At 56.0% G+C, this 21,564-nt stretch overlaps 1 protein-coding gene across 4 annotated transcripts in view; it reads right to left on the bottom strand.

Annotated features, from left to right (window-relative positions):
- The window catches only part of LOC140464962 (uncharacterized), a 125,797-nt gene that overhangs the window by 91,028 nt on the left and 13,205 nt on the right, over positions 1–21,564 (bottom strand). For 2 of the 4 annotated variants that reach the window (XM_072560639.1, XM_072560640.1), the window contains one exon: positions 21,102–21,174. The exons of the other annotated variants lie outside the window; for them this stretch is intronic. The gene's annotated coding sequence lies outside the window, so the exon portion shown is untranslated. The remainder of the gene's footprint in view (positions 1–21,101; positions 21,175–21,564) is intronic. 4 annotated transcript variants of the gene reach the window in all.

Genomic DNA, 21,564 nt, shown 5'->3' with positions numbered 1-21,564 from the left:
TTCCCTATACCTACCAGCCTTCTCTTTCATCCTGACAAGAATATACTTTCTTTGGATTCTGGTTATCTCATTTCTGAAGGCTTCCCATTTTCCAGCCGTCCCTTTACCTGCGAACATCTGCCTCCAATCAGCTTTTGAAAGTTCCTGCCTAATACTGTCAAAATTGGCCTATCTCCAATTTAGAACTTCAACTTTTCCATCACTATTTTAAAACTAATAGAATTATGGTCGCTGGCCCCAAAGTCTCCCCCACTGACACCTCAGTCACCTGCCCTGCCTTATTTCCCAAGAGTAGGTCAAGTTTTGCACCTTCTCTAATAGGTACATCCACATACTGAATCAGAAAATTTTCTTGTACGCACTTAAGAAATTCCTCTCCATCTAAACATTTAACACTATAGCAGTCCCAGTTGATGTTTGGAAAGTTAAAATCCCCTACCATAACTACTCTATTATTCTTACAGATAGCTGAGATCTCCTTACAGGTTTGTTTCTCAATTTCCCTCTGACTATTAGGGTGTCTATAATACAATCCCAATAAGGTGATCATCTCTTTCTTATTTCTCAGTTCCACCCAAATAACTTCCCTGGATGTATTTCCAGGAATATCCTCCCTCAGCACAGCTGTAATGCTATCCCTTAACAAAAATGCCACTCCCACTCCTCTCTTGCCTCCTTTTCTATCCTTCCTGTAGCATTTGTATCCTGGAACATTCAGCTGCCACTCCTGCCCATCCCTGAGCCATGTTTCTGTAATTGCTATGATATCCCAGTCCCATGTCGCTAACCATGCCCTGAGTTCATCTGTCTTCCATGTTAGGCCCCTTGTATTGAAATAAATGCAGTTTAAATTTATTAGTCCTACCTTGGCTCTGACTGTTTGCTTCACTGCTGTTCTCAACTGTATCAGTCTCAGATTGATCTCTTTCCTCACTATCTCCCTGGGTCCCACCCCCACCCACCTTACTAGTTTAAATCCTCCCAAGCAGTTCTAGCAAATTTCCCTGCCAGTATATTAGTCCCCCTTCCAATTTAGGTGCAATCCGTCCTTCTTGTACAGGTCACTTCTACCCCAATGGAGATTCCAATGATCCAAAAATGTGAATCCTTCTCCCATACACCAGCTCCTCAGCCATGCATTCATCTGCTCTATCCTATTCCTGCCCTCACTGGCTCGTAGCACTGGGAGTAATCCAGATATTACTCCCCTTGGAGGACCTCCTCTTAAAATTTCTGCCTAACTCTCTGTAATCTCCCTTCAGAATCTCAACCTTTTCCCTTTCTATATCGTTGGCTTCAATGTGGACAATGCCTTCTTGCTGGCCCTTCTCTCCCGTGAGAACATTCTGCACCCGCTCTGAGACATCCTTGACCCTGGCACCATGGAAACAACACACCATTCTGCTTTTTCTCTGCTGGCCACAGAAACGTCTGTCTGCACCTCGGACTACAGAATCCCCTAACACAATAGATCTCTTGGAAGCCCACGTACTCCTCAATGCATTAGAGCCAGTCTCAATACCGGAAACTTGGCTGTTCGTGCTACATTCCCGTGAGAATCCATCACCCCCTACATTTTCCAAAACAGCATACCTGTTTAAAATGGGTATATGCACAAAAGACTCCTTGCCCTAGGTGCTGACCTCTCTTACCCTTCCTGGAGTTAACCCACCTATGTGACTGTATCTGAGACTTTCCCCCCTTCCTATAATTGCCATCCATAACATCCTGTTGCTGTTGCAAATTCCTCATCACTTCTATCTGTCTCTCCAATCGAGTGACTCGATCTGATAAGATGGGGGAGGGAGAGGGAATGGGGGAGGGAATAGGGGATGGGGAAGAGGGGGAAGGTGGGATGGGAGAAGGGAGGGGGAGGGAGAGGATGGGGGAAGGGGGTGAGGGAAATGGATGGGGGAGAGAAGTTGGGGGAAGGGGAGAGAAGCAGTGAAGTGGGGCGGAACGAGGGCGGAGAGAAGTGGGGGGAGGGGGAGGGAAGTGTGGGGAGGAAGGAGAGGGAAGTATGGGGGAGAGGGAGAGAAGGGTGGGGGGCGGGGGGGAAAAAGTGTGGGGGGACAGATAAGTGGGGGGAGGGGGGATAGAAGTGGGGGGAGGGGGGATAGAAGTGGGGGAGAGGGGGAGAGAAGTGCGGGGGGAGGGGGGAGAGAAGTATGGGGGAGGGGGAGAGAAATTGGGGGGGAGGGGGAGAGAAATTGGGGGAGGGGGAGAGAAATTGGGGGAGGGGGAGAGAAATATGGGGGGAGGGGGAGAGGAGAGAAGTATGGGGAGAGGGGGAAGAGAGGAATGGGTGCGGGGGAAGAGAAGTTTGGGGGAGGGGGAGAGAGAAGTGGGGTGAGAGGGGAAGGGGGGAAGAGTGGGGAGGGGGGCAAGAGTGGGGAGGGGGGGGAAGAGTGGGGAGGGGGGGAAGAGTGGGGAGGGGGGGAAGAGTGGGGAGGGGGGGGAAGAGTGGGGAGGGGGGGGAAGAGTGGGGGAGGGGGGGGGAAGAGTGGGGAGGGGGGGGAAGAGTGGGGAGGGGGGGGAAGAGTGGGGAGGGGGGGGAAGAGTGGGGAGGGGGGGGAAGAGTGGGGAGGGGGGGGAAGAATGGGGAGGGGGGGGAAGAATGGGGAGGGGGGGGAAGAATGGGGAGGGGGGGAAGAGTGGGGAGGGGGGGAAGAGTGGGGAGGGGGGGAAGAGTGGGGAGGGGGGGAAGAGTGGGGAGGGGGGGAAGAGTGGGGAGGGGGGGGAAGAGTGGTGAGGGGGGGAAGAGTGGTGAGGGGGGGAAGAGTGGGGAGGGGGGGGAAGAGTGGGGAGGGGGGGGAAGAGTGGGGAGGGGGGGGAAGAGTGGGGAGGGGGGGAAGAGTGGGGAGGGGGGGAAGAGTGGGGAGGGGGGGAAGAGTGGGGAGGGGGGCAAGAGTGGGGAGGGGGGCAAGAGTGGGGAGGGGGGCAAGAGTGGGGAGGGGGGCAAGAGTGGGGAGGGGGGCAAGAGTGGGGAGGGGGGCAAGAGTGGGGAGGGGGGCAAGAGTGGGGAGGGGGGGAAGAGTGGGGAGGGGGGGAAGAGTGGGGAGGGGGGGAAGAGTGGGGAGGGGGGGAAGAGTGGGGAGGGGGGGAAGAGTGGGGAGGGGGGGAAGAGTGGGGAGGGGGGGAAGAGTGGGGAGGGGGGGGAAGAGTGGGGAGGGGGGGAAGAGTGGGGAGGGGGGAGGAAGAGTGGGGAGGGGGAGGAAGAGTGGGGAGGGGGGGGAAGAGTGGGGAGGGGGGGGAAGAGTGGGGAGGGGGGGAAGAGTGGGGAGGGGGGGAAGAGTGGGGAGGGGGGGAAGAGTGGGGAGGGGGGGGAAGAGTGGGAGGGGGGGGAGGGGGGGGATGAGTGGGAGGGGGGGAGGGGGGGGAAGAGTGGGGAGGGGGGGGGAAGAGTGGGGAGGGGGGGGAAGAGTGGGGAGGGGGGGGAAGAGTGGGGAGGGGGGGGGGAAGAGTGGGGGAGGGGGGAAGAGTGGGGAGGGGGGGAAGAGTGGGGAGGGGGGGGAAGAGTGGGGAGGGGGGGAAGAGTGGGGAGGGGGGGAAGAGTGGGGAGGGGGGGGAAGAGTGGTGAGGGGGGGAAGAGTGGTGAGGGGGGGAAGAGTGGGGAGGGGGGGGAAGAGTGGGGAGGGGGGGGAAGAGTGGGGAGGGGGGGAAGAGTGGGGAGGGGGGGGAAGAGTGGGGAGGGGGGGAGAGAGTGGGGAGGGGGGGGAAGAGTGGGGGAGGGGGGCAGAGAGTGGGGAGGGGGGCAAGAGTGGGGAGGGGGGCAAGAGTGGGGAGGGGGGCAAGAGTGGGGAGGGGGGCAAGAGTGGGGAGGGGGGCAAGAGTGGGGAGGGGGGGAAGAGTGGGGAGGGGGGGAAGAGTGGGGAGGGGGGGGAAGAGTGGGGAGGGGGGGAAGAGTGGGGAGGGGGGGAAGAGTGGGGAGGGGGGGAAGAGTGGGGAGGGGGGGAAGAGTGGGGAGGGGGGGGAAGAGTGGGGAGGGGGGGAAGAGTGGGGAGGGGGGAGGAAGAGTGGGGAGGGGGAGGAAGAGTGGGGAGGGGGGGGAAGAGTGGGGGAGGGGGGGGAAGAGTGGGGAGGGGGGGGAAGAGTGGGGAGGGGGGGAAGAGTGGGGGGGGGGGAAGAGTGGGGAGGGGGGGGAAGAGTGGGAGGGGGGGGAGGGGGGGGATGAGTGGGAGGGGGGGAGGGGGGGGAAGAGTGGGGAGGGGGGGGAAGAGTGGGGAGGGGGGGGGGAAGAGTGGGGAGGGGGGGGAAGAGTGGGGAGGGGGGGAAGAGTGGGGAGGGGGGGAAGAGTGGGGAGGGGGGGGAAGAGTGGGGAGGGGGGGGGAAGAGTGGGGAGGGGGGGGGGGAGTGGGGAGGGGGGGGAGGTGGGAGGGGGGGTGAGTGGGGAGGGGGGGGAAGAGTGGGGAGGGGGGGGGAAGAGTGGGGAGGGGGGAGGGGGTGATGGGGGAGGGGGGAGGGGGAGATGGGGGTGGGGGAGATGGGGGAGGGGGGAGGGGGTGAGGTGGGGAGGGGGGAGAGTGGGAAGGAGGCCGAGGGGGGAGAAGAAGGAGGGGCAGAAGGGGGAGGGGAGGGGGGGAAAGGAGAGGGGGAAAGGGTAGAGGTAGAGGGTGAAAGGGAAAGGGGGAGAGTGGGACGGGGGGAAGAGAGCGGGACGGGAGGGAACGGGACGGGGGGGGAGGGTGGAGAGCGAGACGGGGGCGGGGGGAGGGGATTGGGGGGGCGGGGGGAACGGGGAGGAGGAAGGGGACGGGGGGGTTGGATTGGGGGGACAGGTGAGGGGAGGAGAGGGACGGGGGGGGGGGTTGGAGTGGGGGGACAGGGGAGGGGAGGAGAGGGAGGGGGGAGAGGGGGACGGGGGAGAGGGGGACGGGGAGGATGGGGGGGAGGGGGAGAGGGAAACCGTGTGAGAGCGGGGCAGGGGGAGGACGGAGGGGGGTACGGGGGAGAGGGGTCGGGGTAGAGGGAGGCAGGGGAGAGGGGGGAGAGGCGGCAGGGGTCGGGGAGGGGAGGAGGGGGAGAGGCGGCAGGGGTCGGGGAGGGGAGGAGGGGGTGGGGCAGTGGAGACAGGGAGGGGGGAACGGGGGAGAATGGGGGACAGGGTATAGGACGGGGGAGTGGACGGGGTGGGTGGGCGGCGGAAAGAGGGGGAGGGGGCCGGGGGAAAAAGGGGGAGGGGTTCGGGCAAAAGGGGAAGAAGGGGAGGGGGAGAATGGGAGAGGGGGATGAGGGAGGAGGGACGGGGGAAGAGGGGGGAAGGGGATGGAGGGACCGAGTCACGGGATGTCGGAGGATCCGAGTCACGGGGAGACGGAGGATCCGAGTCACGGGGAGACGGAGGGGCCGGGTCAAAGAGAGACGGAGGGGCCAAGTGACAGAGAGTTGGAGGGGGCCGAGTCACAGAGAGACGGAGGGGCCGAGTGACAATGAGTCGAGGGGTCGGGTCACGGGGAGACGGAGGGGCCGAGTGACAATGAGTCGAGGGGTCGGGTCACGGGGAGATGGAGGGGCCGGGTCACGGGGAGACGGAGGGGCCGGGTCACGGGGAGACGGAGGGACTGAGTGACAGAGAGACGGAGGGGCCGGGTCATAGGGAGGTGGAGGGGTCGAGTCACAGGGAGACGGAGGGGCCGAGTGAAAGAGAGATGGACGGGCCGAGTCAAATAGAGAGGGGCTGAGTCACAGGGAGACAGAGGGGCCGAGTCATATAGAGAGGGGCTGAGTCACAGGGAGACAGAGGGGCCGAGTGAAAGAGAGACGGAGGGGCCGAGTCACGGGGAGACGGATGGGCCAAGTCATGGGGAGATGGAGGGGCTGAGTCACGTGGAGACGGAGGGTGGGATGGGAAGGGCAAGGGGAGGGAAGGGAAAGGCAAGGTGGAAGGGTAGCGAAGGGCGAGGTAGGGGCGGAAGGATGGAAAGGGAAGAGAAGGGTGGGGAAGGGAGTGGGGGGGGAGGCAGTGGGGGGGAAGGGTGGGGAGGAAGGCAAGCGAAGGGGGCGGGGGAAGGGAAGCGAAGGGCGGGGGAGGAAGAAAAGCGAAGGGCGGGAGGGGGATGGGAAGCGAAGGGCGGGAGGGGGATGGGAAGCGAAGGGAAGTGAAGGGTGGGGAGGAAGAGAAGGGAAGTGAATTACGGGGGTGGGGAAGGGAAGGGCGGGAAGGAAAGGAAAGGGAAGGGCGGGAAGGGGAAGGAAGTAAAGGGTGGGGGGGAAGGGAAGTAAAGGATGGGGGGGGAAAGGAAGCGAAGCGAAGGGCAGGGGAGCGATGGGCAGGGGAGCGATGGGCAGGGGAGCGAAGGGAAGCGAAGGGCGGTGGGGGAAGGGAAGCGAAGGACCCTGGGGAAGGGAAGAGTGGGTGGGGTAAGGGAAGTAAAGGGTGGGGGGGGGGGAAGGGAAGGGAAGGGGGGGGGAAGGGAAGGGCGGGGGGGAAGGACGGGGGGGGGGGGAAGGACGGGGGGGGGAGGACGGGGGGGGGAAGGGGGGGGAAGGGAAGGGGAAAGGAAGGGTTGGGGTGGAAAGGAAGGGTTGGGGGGGGGGAAGGGAAGGGAGGGCGGGGGGGAGAAGGGAAGGGAAGGGAAGGGTTGGGGGGGAAGGGAAGGGAAGGGGGGAAGGGAGGGGAAGGGAAGGGAGGGGAGCGGAAGGGAAGGGAAGGGAGGGGAAGGGAAGGGAACGGAAGGAAAGGGAAGGGAAGGGAAGGGGAGGGGAGGGGAGGGGAAGGGAGGGGAAGGGAAGGGCGGGGGGGAAGGGAAGGGCGGGAGGGAGGGGAAGGGAAGGGCGGGAGGGAGGGGAAGGGAAGGGCGGGAGGGGGGGGAAGGGAAGGGCGGGGGGGGAAGGGAAGGGCGGGGGGGAAGGGAAGGGCAGGGGGGGAAGGGAAGGGCGGGGGGGGAAGGGAAGGGCAGGGGGGGGAAGGGAAGGGCAGGGGGGGGAAGGGAAGGGCAGGGGGGGGGAAGGGAAGGGCAGAGGGGGGGAAGGGAAGGGCAGGGGGGGAAGGGAAGGGCGGGCGGGGAAGGGAAGGGCGGGGGGGGAAGGGAAGGGCGGGGGGGGAAGGGAAGGGAGGGGGGAGAGGAAGGGCGGGGGGGAAGGGAAGGGCAGGGGGGGGAAGGGAAGGGCAGGGGGGGGAAGGGAAGGGCAGGGAAGGGCGGGAGGGAAGGGCAGGGAAGGGCGGGGGGGAAGGGCAGGGAAGGGGGAGAGGAAGGGCAGGGGGGAAGGGAAGGGCAGGGGGGGGAAGGGAAGGGCGGGGGGGGGGAAGGGAAGGGCGGGGGGGGGGAAGGGAAGGGCAGGGAAGGGCGGGGGGGAAGGGCAGGGAAGGGCGGGGGGGAAGGGAAGGGAAGGGATGGGCAGGGAAGGGCGGGGGGGATGGGCAGGAAGGGCGGGGGGGAAGGGCAGGGAAGGGCGGGGGGGGGAAGGGAAGGGCGGGGGGGGAAGGAAGGGCAGGGAGGGGGGGGAAGGGAAGGGCAGGGAGGGGGAAGGGAAGGGCAGGGGGGGGGAAGGGAAGGGTGGGGGGGGGAAGGGAAGGGCGGGGGGGGAAGGGAAGGGCAGGGGGGGGAAGGGAAGGGCAGGGGGGGGAAGGGAAGGGCAGGGGGGGGGAAGGGAAGGGCAGAGGGGGGGAAGGGAAGGGCAGGGGCGGGAAGGGAAGGCGGGCGGGGAAGGGAAGGGCGGGGGGGAAGGGAAGGGCGGGGGGGGGAAGGGAAGGGAGGAGGGGGGAGAGGAAGGGCGGGGGGGAAGAGGAAGGGCAGGGGGGGGGAAGGGAAGGGCAGGGGGGGGAAGGGAAGGGCAGGGAAGGGCGGGAGGGAAGGGCAGGGAAGGCGGGGGGGAAGGGCAGGGAAGGGGGAGAGGAAGGGCAGGGGGGAAGGGAAGGGCAGGGGGGGAAGGGAAGGGCGGGGGGGGGAAGGGAAGGGCGGGGGGGGGAAGGGAAGGGCAGGGAAGGGCGGGGGGGAAGGGCAGGGAAGGGCGGGGGGGAAGGGAAGGGAAGGGATGGGCAGGGAAGGGCGGGGGGGATGGGCAGGGAAGGGCGGGGGGGAAGGGCAGGGAAGGGCGGGGGGGGAAGGGAAGGGCGGGGGGGGAAGGGAAGGGCAGGGAGGGGGGGAAGGGAAGGGCAGGGAGGGGGGAAGGGAAGGGCAGGGGGGGGGAAGGGAAGGGTGGGGGGGGGAAGGGAAGTGCAGGGAGGGGGGGAAGGGCAGGGGGGGGAAGGGCGGGGGGGAATGGAAGGGCAGGGAGGGAGGGAAGGGCAGGGAGGGGGGGCACGGAAGGGCAGGGAGTGGGGGGAAGGGAAGGGCAGGGAGTGGGGGGAAGGGAAGGGCAGGGAGGGGGGGGAAGGGAAGGGAGGGGGGAGCGGAGGGAAGGGAAGGGCAGGGCAGGGGGGAAGGGGGGGGGGTGGGCGGGGGGGAGGGGAGGGAAGGGAAGGGAAGGGAAGGACGGGGGGGCAGGAAGGGAAGGGCGCGGGGGGGGAAGGGAAGGGCAGGACGGGTGGGAAGGGAAGGGCAGGACGGGTGGGAAGGGATGGGCAGGACGGGGGGGGAAGGGAAGGGCAGGACGGGGGGGGAAGGGAAGGGCAGGACGGGGGGGGAAGGGAAGGGCAGGACGGGGGGGGAAGGGAAGGGCAGGACGGGGGGGGAAGGGAAGGGCAGGACGGGACAGGGGGGAAGGGAAGGGAAGGGAAGGGTTGGGGGGGGAAGGGAAGGGAAGGGAAGGGAAGGGAAGGGAGGGTAGGGAAGGGAAGGGAAGGGAAGGGAGGGGAAGGGAAGGGAGGGGGGGAAGGGAAAGGAAGGGGGGGGGAAGGGAAGGGAAGGGCGGGGGGGAAGGGAAGGGCGGGAAAGGGCGGGGAAGGGAAGGGAAGGGCGGGAAAGGGCGGGAAAGGGCGGGGAAGGGAAGGGAAGGGCGGGGAAGGGAAGGGAAGGGCGGGGAAGGGAAGGGCGGGGCGGGGAAGGGAAGGGCGGGGCGGGAAGGGAAGGGCGGGGAGGGGAAGGGCAGGGCGGGGAGGGGAAGGGCAGGGCGGGGAGGGGAAGGGCAGGGCGGGGAGGGGAAGGGCAGGGCGGGGAGGGGAGGGGAAGGGCAGGGCGGGGAGGGGAAGGGAAGGGCAGGGCGGGCGGGGGAAGGGAAGGGCAGGGCGGGCGGGGGAAGGGAAGGGCAGGGCGGGCGGGGGAAGGGAAGGGCAGGGCGGGCGGGGGAAGGGCAGGGCGGGCGGGGGAAGGGCAGGGTGGGCGGGGGAAGGGCAGGGCGGGCGGGGCGGGCGGGGGAGGGGAAGGGCAGGGCGGGCGGGGGAAGGGCAGGGCAGGGCAGGGCGGGCGGGGGAAGGGGAGGAAGGGGGGGAAGGGGGGGGAAGGGAAGGGGGGGAAGGGAAGGGGGGGAAGGGAAGGGGGGGGAAGGGAAGGGCGGGGGGAAGGGAGTGTAAGGGAAGGGCGGGGGGGAAGGGAAGGGAAGGGAAGGGAAGGGCGGGGGGGAAGGGAAGGGCGGGGGGGAAGGGAAGGGAAGGGCGGGGGGGAAGGGAAGGGCAGGGAGGGAGGGGGGGAAGGGAAGGGCAGGGGGGGAAGGGAAGGGCAGGGGTGCGGAAGGGAAGGGCGGAGTGGGGGAAGGGAAGGGCAGGGAGAGCGGGGAAGGGCAGGGAGAGCGGGGAAGGGCAGGGAGAGCGGGGAAGGGCAGGGAGAGCGGGGAAGGGCGGGGGAGGGGGAAGGGTAGGGGGGGAGGGGAAGGGCGGGGGGGGAAGGGAAGGGCAGGGAGGGGGGGAAGGGAAGGGCAGGGCAGGGCAGGGGGGGAAGGGAGGGGGGGAAGGGAAGGGTGGGGGGGTGGGCGGGGGGGAGGGGAGGGAAGGGAAGGGAAGGACGGGGGGGCAGGAAGGGAAGGGCGCGGGGGGGAAGGGAAGGGCAGGACGGGTGGGAAGGGAAGGGCAGGACGGGTGGGAAGGGAAGGGCAGGACGGGGTGGGAAGGGCAGGACGGGGGGGGAAGGGAAGGGCAGGACGGGGGGGGAAGGGAAGGGCAGGGCGGGACGGGGGGGAAGGGAAGGGAAGGGAAGGGCGGGGGGGAAGGGAATGGAAGGGAAGGGTGGAGGGGCAAGGGAAGGGAAGGGAAGGGTGGGCGGGCAAGGGAAGCGAAGGGTGGGTGGGCGGGCAAGGGAAGCGAAGGGTGGGTGGGCGGGCAAGGGAAGCGAAGGGTGGGCGGGCAAGGGAAGCGAAGGGTGGGTGGGCGGGCAAGGGAAGCGAAGGGTGGGTGGGCGGGCAAGGGAAGCGAAGGGTGGGTGGGCGGGCAAGGGAAGCGAAGGGTGGGTGGGCGGGCAAGGGAAGCGAAGGTTGGGGGGGGAGGAAGGGAAGTGAAGCGCGGGGGGGGGGGGGGAGGAAGGGAAGTGAAGTGAAGGGCCGGGAGGTTGGGAAGTGAAGGGCGAGGGGGTAGGGAAGTGAAGCTAAGGGCGGGGTGGAAGCGAAGGGCCAGGAGGAAGGGAAGCAAAGGGCGGGGTAGGGAAGGGCGGGGGGTTGTAGGGAAGGGCGGGGGGGGTAGGGAAGGGCGAGGGGGTAGGGAAGGGCGAGGGGGTAGGGAAAGATGAGGAGGTAGGGAAAGATGAGGAGGTAGGGAAAGGCGGGGGGGGTGGGAGTAGGGGAAGGCGGGGGGAAGCAAAAGGACAGGAGGGAAGAGAAGGGAAGGGCAGCAGGGGAGGGAAGAGTGGCGCAGAAGGGAAGTAAAGGGCAGGAGGAAGCGTAGGATGGGGGGAGTATAGGGTGGGGAAAGGGAAAGGAGGAGCGGGGAAGAAGGGAAGCAAAGGACGGGTGGGGGAAGAGAAGCGAAGGACTCTGGGGAGGGGAAGGGAAGTGAAGTGAAGTGAAGGGCCCTGGGGAAGGGAAGGCAAGTGAAGGGTGAGGGGCAAGGGAAGTGAAGGGTGGGTGGGGCAAGGGAAGTGAAGGGTGGGTGGGGCAAGGGAAGTGAAGGACCCTGGGGAGGGGAAGGGAAGGGAAGTGAAGCGAAGGGTGTCGGGGAGGGAAGGGTGTGGGGAAAGGAAGGGTGTGGGGAAGGAAGGGTAAGGAGGGAAGGGCGGGGGGATATGAAGGGGTGGAAGTGAAGGGTGGGGGGATATGAAGGGGTGGAAGTGAAGGGTGGGGGGAAGTGAAGGGTGTGGGGAAGTGAAGGGCGAGGTGGGGGGAAGTGAAGGGCGAGGGGAGGGGAGTGAATGGTGGCAGGGGGAAGCGAACGGTAGGGGGGAGGGAATGGCAGGAGAAGGGAAACTAAGGGCCTGGGGGAAGGGAACTGAAGGGTGGGGGGGAGGGAAGCGAAGGGCGTGGGGGAAAGGAACTGAAGGGCGCGGGGGGAGGGAAACTAACGGCCTGGGTGGAGGGTACCAAAGGGTGGGGTGGCAGAGGAGGGAAGCGAAGGGCAGGATGGGATAAAGGGAAGGGAGGGAGAGAGAGAAGGGAAGGGGGAGGGAAGGGTGAGGGGGAAGGGAAGCGAAGGACAGGATGAAAGCGAAGACAGGTATGGGGGCAAGGGAGGGAGGGAAGTTGGGGAATGGAAGATGGAAGGAGGGTGGGGCAAGAGAGGAAGATGGGGCAAGGGAGAAGAGTACAAAGGAGGGAGGGAGGGAGGGTGGGGCAAGTGAGGAGGGAGTGAGGGAAAGGGTGGAGGCTGGGTGGTAGAAGGGAGGAGGGAGGGAGGGGGGAGGTGTGGGGAATGGAAGGGAGTGCGGGGACAATGGGGTGGATTAAAGGAGGTAGGATGGGAGGACTGTGGGACAGTGGGGTGGAGGGAGATGGGGAAGGGGCAGAGGGGAGCAGGGAAGGTGGAGGGAGGGAACTGGGAAGTGGAGCGAGGGGAACAGGGAAGGTGAGGAAGGGTGAGGGAAGGGGTGGGTGAGGGAAATGGGGCGAGGGGGAAGGGGAATGCGAAAGGGACGAAGGGAATGCGGAAGGGGAGAAAGGGGTGGGGATGGGAGAAGATGAGTGTTGGGAGAACAGTACGGGGAAGGTGGAGAGGGGAAAGGACAGGCTGAGTGGACAGAATGGGGGTAGGGGAGAGTTTGGGGTGGTGGTGTGGAAAGGGGATGGGGAGAATGGAAGGGTTTGGGAAATTGGAAGGGAGTTGGAAATGGGGAAAAGGGTGAATGAGAAAAAGGAGGCTGGGGGAAAGGGTGTGGGAGAACAGGCACATGAGGTGCGGGAGAACGGAGGCCTGGGGTGTGGTGTAATGGGGGCATGGGTATGGGAGAATAGGGAAGGGGCAGGAGGGGGAAAAGAATATGGTGAAGGGAAGTGGGGTTGGCGGGGGAAGGTAGGTGGCGTATGGGAGGAAAGAGAGGTGGAGCAGAAAGGAAGGTGGAAAGGGACGTGGGATTGGGTGGAAAGTGAGGTAGAAAGAGTGGCATACAGTGAGGTGGGGCCGAAATGGAGGCAGTGAGGAGGGCAGCAGCAGAAAGGGAAGCAGGACTGAAAGGGAGGCAGGTGGTGAAAGGGAGGCAGGTGGTGAAAGAGAAGGGGTGCGGAATGGGAAGTGGGGAGATGGGGGCTGAAAGGGAGGTAGGGATTTGGCAGAAAGGGAGGTTGGGTGGAAAGGGAGATGGAAAGAGAGGCAGAAAGGAAGGTGAGGGTGGAAAGGGTGGTGGGTGTGTAAATGGAGGCAAGAGGTTGTGATGGAAAGGGAGTTAGTGTGGAATGGGAGGTGGGAGAGTTGGGTGTGGAAAGGGAGGGTGTGTGGAAAGGGTGGTGTGGGAGTTGGGCTTGGCAAGAAAGGTGGGGAGGAGGTGGCTGGGAAGGCAGGGGAGGTAGGAGCGTGGGAAGGGGAGTGGGAAGAGGGAAGAAATGGAGGTGAGTGGGAGGATGGAAGCAGAGAGGAGAGGATGGAAGAGAGGGAGCGGGGAAAGGAGCAGAGGGACAGAGAGAATACGCAAGGGATGTAGTGGGTAGCATAGGAGAAGACAGGAGGTGACAAGTGAAAGTGAGAGGAAGCAAGGATTGGATACTGGCTGTCAACAAGGTCTCTTGATCAAACACTAAGTGTTTTTGAAAAAGAGATACCATCCTAATCACATGGGCCTGAAAGCTATCTCACCCACATTTGCCCACCTGTCTCCTTGCTTGATGTGTCTCTGGACATCCATTGCTTGCATTTTATCAGGGGAATGAGCCTCATAAATCAACAATAACTGATGTAGGACAAATTAGAGATCCACCTGATTACATATCCTCCCATGACAAATCTTGCCACCTCCCCCCTCACCAACCCCCTTCCCCAACCCCGGCATTAAATTTCTGCTGTTTTGTGTCCTCACAGCTTACTTGCTCACCTAGCTATTAACTGTCAACAAACCCAAACTACACAATCCCTTCATTTAATAAACAATATTTGACTGATGTCTGTGCTCACTGATGGAGTTTTCAGATTATGTTACATAATATTTCTTTGATTTTTAATTTTACTCTCAATGGATTGTTTTCCAATTTCTTAACACAGTAGAGTCCTAACTGCAGTTTCCTTATCGAAATTAGATGGAAATATATTGAGGGTACATTTAAGCTGCTGTTGCTCAAAGTTTTTTTTTCTGTTCAAGGTTAACTTTGAAAGTTTGCGAATTAAACTAGTTATAAATTATAACTGAGTACTAAATAAAATTGAAAGTCAATATTATGCTGTAATTGATCAACAAATTTCTACATTCGACCAGGGACTATACTTCAAAACTATTTAATTGACTGTCAAATGTTTGGTCTGAGGTTTTTGGACTTCGTTTCTTTCAACAGTACTGCCCAACCACTCTGATACAAAGCAACAATGTTATTAAAACAGCACCAACATGGTTCAAAGTTGAATTGGCAAATTATAGAAAATAGCTATATTAGTACTTTACTTCCAAAAATACTATATTAAACATAGTTTAATTGTATAAAAGTTCAGGAATAACATAAGAACATGAGGTGAATACTGATGTTGATAATACATTGGAAGAATAAGTAAACCTTTGGAACACTACACCAGTGGTGAGTCTGCACTTGCAGGCATCAGCTGAGTTTGCTTCTCAGCTATGAGATCAGATTCCACTTTGCAAGCCTCTGTCGTTTCAGTTTTAGAACTAATTTATCTTCAATTATTCTTTTATGCCTTCTGTGTTTACTTATTTCTATGATCCTGTTTTAATATTATTTCAGTCATTTAGCAATCTTCTTTATTTCAAGCCCATGACAGAGTTTTCAATTCATAATTTAATTCTTCACATGTACATATTTTTGTGTCTCCCTTTGTGATAGCTCTATTTAAATGACACTTTATTTTATATTTTCAACACTGAAATAGGGTCACAGATAAATGTCACTGTAACCTTTTTCCCACAGATAACTGTTGAGTGCTTTGGGCAGTACATTAACTTTTTGTTCCAGATCTCCAGCATTAGCAATGTATGTTTCCTTTGTGTAATGCAGAGTCAAAAATGGTGCCATTGTATTCTTAGAAGTATTAAAAATAGAAATCTAACAATACTGAGATTAGGTACAGATCCTTACTAAATAGTGTGCAGGGTTCAATCATCTTCAAATGTTTAGCATAATCACATACAGTTGACAACTTTTGTAGAGAAGGATATGATTTGATTTTTAAATAAAACTTGTGATGCAGAGGATATGTTGGAAGCATTGACCACTTTGCAAAGAATTTTGGGAGAATGATCAAAGATATTTCTGATCTGATAGGGCTGAGATTAGAAGTGGGCAGGACACTAAAATTAGTCTCCCTAACTGACATTCCAGTTCTCTGGCTCCATCACAACTCCAGATCAGTTTTGCAGAACCAAATAGGGGAGGAGGGTGAGGGCAATTGAGCTAATTGCCCACATGTGGCAGGTCACCATATAGACTCAATAACAGCCTAAATGGGATCCATTAAAGGAAGCAAATTGGAATTTTCCAGTCAGTATCCAGACTCCTGCAGGTGGTGAAGTGCCTGGAAATAGGCTTTCAGAGGCATGCTGTGGGTGGTCGCCGTAGAAAAAAAAACACTAATATTTGGAAATGAAGATAATGGATATGTATATTAAGATATACATATTTTAGTAAGGCATTTGATAAGGTTCCCCATGGTAGGCTTATGCAGAAAGTCAGGAGGCATGGGATAGAGGGAAATTTGGCCAATTGGATAGAAAACTGGCTAACCGGTCGAAGGCAGAGAGTGGTGGTAGATGGTAAATATTCAGCCTGGAGCCCAGTTACAAGTGGAGTTCCGCAGGGTTCAGTTCTGGGTCCTCTGCTGTTTATAATTTTTATTAATGACTTAGATGAGGGAGTCGAAGGGTGGGTCAGTAAATTTGCAGATGATACGAAGATAGGTGGAATTGTGGACAGTGAGGAGGGCTGTTGTCGGCTGCAGAGTGACTTAGATATGATGCAGAGCTGGGCTGAGGAGTGGCAGATGGAGTTCAACCCTGCCAAGTATGAGGTTGTCCATTTTGGAAGAACAAATAAGAATGCGGAATACAGGGTTAATGGTAGGGTTCTTAGTCAGGTGGAGGAACAGAGGGATCTTGGGGTCTATGTACATAGATCTTTGAAGGTTGCCACTCAGGTGGACAGAGTTTGTAAGAAGGCCTATGGAGTATTATCGTTCATTAGCAGAGGGATTGAATTCAAGAGTCGTGAAGTGATGTTGCAGCTGTACAGGACTTTGGTTAGGCCACAGTTGGAGTACTGTGTGCAGTTCTGGTCGCCTCACTTTCGGAAAGATGTGGAAGCTTTGGAGAGGGTGCAGAGAAGATTTACCAGGATGTTGCCTGGAATGGAGAGTAGGTCGTACGAGGATAGGTTGAGAGTTCTCGGCCTTTTCTCGTTGGAACGGCGAAGGATGAGGGGTGACTTGATAGAGGTTTATAAGATGATCAGAGGAATAGATAGAGTAGACAGTCAGAAACTTTTTCCCCGGGTACTACAGAGTGTTACAAGGGGACATAAATTTAAGGTGAAGGGTGGAAGGTATAGGGGAGATGTCAGGGGTGGGTTCTTTACCCAGAGAGTGGTGGGGGCATGGAATGCGCTGCCCCTGGGTAGAGTCAGAATCATTGGCTATCTTTAAGTGGCATTTGGAAAGGTACATGGATGGGTGCTTAATCTAGGTTAGAAGTTCGGCACAACATCGTGGGCCGAAGGGCCTGTTCTGTGCTGTATTGTTCTATGTTCTATGTTCTATATTTAGATGATTAAAACAAGCATGTGTCATTTGTAGATTTTACTGCTTTTTCATGCTTGTCTACATGCTGAAGAAACACTAATCGCCATGTCAAGGGGTTCTTCTTCTTGTAGTGGTTTGGCAGCAAAAGGAATCTTTTAATAAAGATTTTAAAACGTTAGAGAGGGGAGCACTTTCATATCTCATCTTTTCAACCTATATGCCTCTTATTGGCATTTCCTGAACCCCCACTGATTGGATTCTGGGTAATCCAAGATGGAGGACGGGAAAAATTTCTGAATGCAAGAGCTGCTCCTTTTTTGAGATATGTCAGGCATTGGAGGTGATTTCCTCGAATTCTAGGAGCAGCAATTACTGTTTATGCTGTTGCATTGTTTTGGAACTTCGGGAAAAAAAAGTAAAAACAACAGCAGTTTTAAAAGGGAGAAGAACAGACGAAGGAAACACATGGTGAGGTCAGTGCAGGAGAGAGAGAGAGAGAGAGAAAGAAACTGACACTACAGTTACTGCCTTTGCTGTTTGAATTCAGGTATCGCTAGACATTGGAGTACGTCTGAGAAAATTAACAAACAGTAAAATTCATAACTGATCTTGGAGGGATTGTTTGGGTGAAGTCACAGCACAGAAACAGATAAGTGAATTGTTTTAAGTATGGCCTACAGAAAGTCTGCAGCAGTAAGTAGAGTGGGTTCTTTCTTGATTATATGTTTTTTGAGATATGTCTCTTGATTAAACTTAAAATATAACCCATAGCTATTAATTTAACTTGGGACAGTGTTTTGTAGAGGAATAAGACTGTATTATCTTTTGGGTCTATAGATTGTGAAGGAGCAAAAATGGCCTTTAGTCCAGTGATATGCGCTTCTTGTCAGATGTGGGAGTTTAAGGAGAGTTTATGGGTTACTGCGGAGTATATCTGCAATAAATGCTGTTGGTTGTGAATCCTATCAGATTGAATGGATCAGTTGGAGAGGCAGTTAGAGGCAATGAGGAATTTGCAACAGCAACAGTATGTGATGGATGGCAGTTATAGGAAGGGGGGGGGGGGGGGATGTCTCAGATACGGTACATAGATGGGTTAACCCCAAGAAAAGTAAGAGAGGTAGGCAGGTAGTGCAGGAGTCTTCTGTGGCTATCCCAGTTTCAAACAAGTAAGATGTTTTGGAAAAGGAAGGGCTGATTGATTCACAGGGGAACGTAGCACGAACAGCCAAATTTCTGGTATTGAGACTGGCTCTAATGCAGTGAGGGGTTTTGGGGTTCCAAGACATCAATTGTGTTAGGGGACTCAATTGTGTTAGGTACAGACAGACGTTTCTGTGGCCAGCAGAGAAAAATCAGAATGGTGTGTTGTTTTCCTGGTGCCAGGATCAAGGGTGTCTCAGAGAGGGTGCAGAATGTTCTCACAGGGGAGAGGGGCCATCAAGAGGTCATTGTCCACATTGGAACCAAAGACACAGAAAAGGAAAAGGTTAAGATTCTGCAGGGGGATTACAGAGAGTTAGGCAGGAATTTAAAAAAGGAGGTCCTCGAGAGTAGTAATATCTGGATTTCTCCCGATGTTAAGAGCTAGTGAGGGCAAGAATAGGAGGATAGAGCAGATGAATGCATGGCTGAGGAGCTGGTGTGTGGGAGAAGGATTCACATTTTGGATCATTGGAATCTCTTTTGTGTAGAAGTGACCTGTACAAGAAGGACGGACTGCACCTAAATTGGAAGGGGACTAATATACTGGCAGGGAGATTTGCTAGAGCTGCTCTTGAGGATTTAAACTAGTAAGGTGGGGGGGTAGGACCCAGGGAGATAGTGAGGAAAGAGATCAATCTGAGAGTGGTACAGTTGAGAACAGAAGCAAGTCAAACAGTCAGGGCACGTAGGGACAAGGTAGGACTAATAAATTAAACTGCATTTATTTCAACAGGGAAGGCAGATGAACTCAGGGCATGGTTAGGAACATGGGGCTGGGATATCATAACAATTACAGAAACATGGCTCAGGGATGGGCAGGACTGGCAGCTTAATGCTCGATGCAAATGCTACAGGAAGGATAGAAAGGGAGGCAAGAGAGGAGGGGGAGTGGCGTTTTTGATAAGAGATGGCTTTACAGCTGTATTGAGGGAGGATATTCCCGGAGATACACCCAGGAAAGTTATTTGAGTGGAACTGAGAAAGGATGATCACCTTATTGGGATTGTATTATAGACACCCTAATAGTCAGAGGGGAATTGAGAAACAAACTTGGAAGGAGATCTCAGCTATCTGTAAGGAAAAAAGGTGGTTATGGTAGGGGATTTTAACTTTTCCAAACAGACTGGGACTTCCATAGTGTTAAGGATTTAGATGGAGAGGAATTTGTTAAGTGTGTACAAGAAAATTTTCTGATTCAGTATGTGGATGTACCTACTAGAGAAGGTGCAAAACTTGACCTACTCTTGGGAAATAAAGCAGGGCAGGTGATTGAGGTGTCAATAGGGGAGCACTTTGGGGCCAGCGACCGTAATTCTTCGAGTTTTAAAATAGTGATGGAAAAGGATAGACCAGATCTAAAAGTTGAAGTTCTAAATTGGACAAAGGCCAATTTTGACGGGTGTAGGGGGGGCCAGATGTTCGCAGGTAAAGGGACGGCTGGAAAATGGGAAGCCTTCCAAATGAGATAATGAGAATCCAGAGAAAATATATTCCTGTTAGGGTGAAAGGAAAGGCTGGTAGGTATAGGGAATGCTGGATGACTAAAGAAATTGAGGGTTTGATTAAGAAAAAGAAGGAAGCATATGTCAGGTATAGACAGGAGAGATTGAGAGTATAAAGACAGTAGGAGTATACTTAAGAGGGAAATCAGGAGGGCAAAAAGGGGACATGAGATAGCTTTGACAAATAGAACTAAGAAGAATCCAAAGGGTTTTTACAAATACATTAAGGACAAAAGGGTAACTAGGGAGAGAATAGGGCCCCCCCAATATCAGCAAGGCGCCCTTCGTGTGGAGCCCCAGAAAATGGGGGAGATACTAAACGAGTATTTTGCATCAGTATTTACTGAGGAAAAGGACATGGAAGATATAGAATGTAGGGAAATAGATGGTGACACTTTGCAAAATGTCCCCACAGAGGAGGAAGTGCTGGATGTCTTGAAATGCATAAAGGTGGATAAATCCCCAGGACCTGATTAGGTGTACCCTAGAACTCTGTGGGAAGCTAGGGAAGTGATTGCTGGGCCTCATGCTGAGATATTTGTATCATCGATCATCACAGGTGAGGTGCCGGAAGACTGGAGGTTGACTAACGTGGTATCACTGTTTAAGAAGGGTGGTAAGGACAAGCCAGGGAACTATAGACCAATGAGCCTAACATCGGTGGTGGGCAAGTGTTTGGAGGGAATCCTGAGGGACAGCATATACATGTATTTGGAAAGGCAAGGATTGATTAGGGATAGTCAACATGGCTTTGTGCATGGGAAATCATGTCTCACAAACTTGATTGAGTTTTTTGAAGAAGTAACAAAGAGGATTGCTGAGGGCAAAGCGGTAGATGTGATCTGTATGGACTTTTGTCAGGCGTTTGACAAGGTTCCCCATGGGAGACTGGTTAGCAAGGTTAGATTTCACGGAATACAGGGAGAACTAGCCATTTGGATACAGAACTGGCTCAAAGGTGGAAGACAGAGAGTGGTGGTGGAAGGTTGTTTTTCAGACTGGAAGCCTATGACCAGTGGAGTGCCACAAAGATCGGTGCTGGGTCCTCTACTTTTCATCATTTAAAGAAATGATTTGGATGTGAGCATAAGAGGTATAGTTAGTAAGTTTGCAACGACACCAAAATTGGAGGTATAGCGGACAGCGAAGAAGGTTACCTCAGATTCTAATGGGATCTTGATCAGATGGGCCAATGGGCAGATAGGTGGCAGATGGAGTTTAATTCAGATAAATGCGAAGTGCTGCATTTTGGGAAAGCAAATCTTAGCAGGACTTATACACTTAATGGTAAGGTCCTAGGGAGTGTTCCTGAACAAAAAGACCTTGGAGTGCAGGTTCATAGCTCCTTGAAAGTGGAGTCACAGGTAGATAGTGAAGAAGGTGTTTGGTATGCTTTCCTTTATTGGTCAGAGCATTGAGTACAGGAGTTGGGAGGTCATGTTGCAGCTGTATCGGACATTGGTTAAGCCACTGTTGGAATATTGCGTGGAATTCTGGTCTCCTTCCTGACAGAAAGCTGTTGTGAAATGTGAAAGGGTTCAGAAAAGATTTACAAGGATGTTGCTAGGATTGGAAGAGTTGACACATACGAAAAAGAAGAACAGGCTGGGGCTGTTTTCCCTGGAGCGTCGGAAGCTGAGGGGTGACCTTATAGAGGTTTACCAAGTTGAGGGGCATGGATAGGTAGGATAAATAGACAAAGTCGTCTCCCTGGGGTGGGGGGGTCCAGAACTAGAGGGCATAGGTTTAGGGTGAGAGGGGAAAGATGTAAAAGAGACCTAAGGGGCAACATCTTCACGCAGACGGTGATACATGTATGAAATGAGCTGCCAGAGGATGTGGTGGAGGCTGGTACAATTGCAACATTTAAAACGCATTTGAATGGGTATATGAATAGGAAGGGTTTGGAGGGATATGGGAAGGGTGCTGGCAGGTGGGACTAGATTGGTTTGGGATATCTGGTCGGCATGGACAGGTTGGACCGAAGGATCTGTTTCCATGCTGTACATCTCTATGACTCTGTGGTCCCTTAATTGAGTGGTGTCCCTATCTCTTGACTAATTAAAGGAGGAGCCAATTCAAAATCCGAATGAATAACTGTTTACCCTAGAGATGGGTTCGGCCCCAGAAAACATCCCAACCTCTGGTTCCCATCCCGAGATGATAAACCTACTCAAAAATGTGTTTAAAAAAAATTCCAGTGGCAAATACAATTATGTGCAATAAATCTTAATAATGTTAAGAGTCTGAGTCGAAGCTGACTAGCTTACCATTGTATCCTCCAATTCTCTCTGAAATGAGCGCAAACATCATGCTGACAGAGTGTAAAATTCAAGCTAAAAACTAAAAACAGATTTAGGTTAAGTAAAATCATGTTGAACAAAGATTACATTGAAAGTTAACAGCACAGGTCTTATTACATCATCTGTTTCAAATGATATGAATTCAAGTAAGTGTTCCACCCTCAACATTTCATCATGAGCCCATGATTTCAAAAGAAAGTGCCAGAAAAAGAACTCAAACATATAGCACATAAAAACACAAAACTGAAGTATATGGAATACCAACCAGTTTCTTTAACACTCAAACTTGCACACTAACAGTAAAGATATTGTGTGCAATTCATTAAAAAATTTGCACTTCCAATAATTTTTGCAGTAATGAGTGAGAGATCAAAGGAAATGGAGACGTGAAGATCTTGAAGATGCATGGCCTAGTTAAACAAGACTTGAA

Source organism: Chiloscyllium punctatum, chromosome 41 (assembly GCF_047496795.1).
Source record: "Chiloscyllium punctatum isolate Juve2018m chromosome 41, sChiPun1.3, whole genome shotgun sequence".
NCBI classification, from domain to species: domain Eukaryota; kingdom Metazoa; phylum Chordata; class Chondrichthyes; order Orectolobiformes; family Hemiscylliidae; genus Chiloscyllium; species Chiloscyllium punctatum.
The sequence above is the reverse complement of the archived record's forward strand: the minus strand, read 5'-3'. Positions and strand labels throughout refer to the sequence as shown.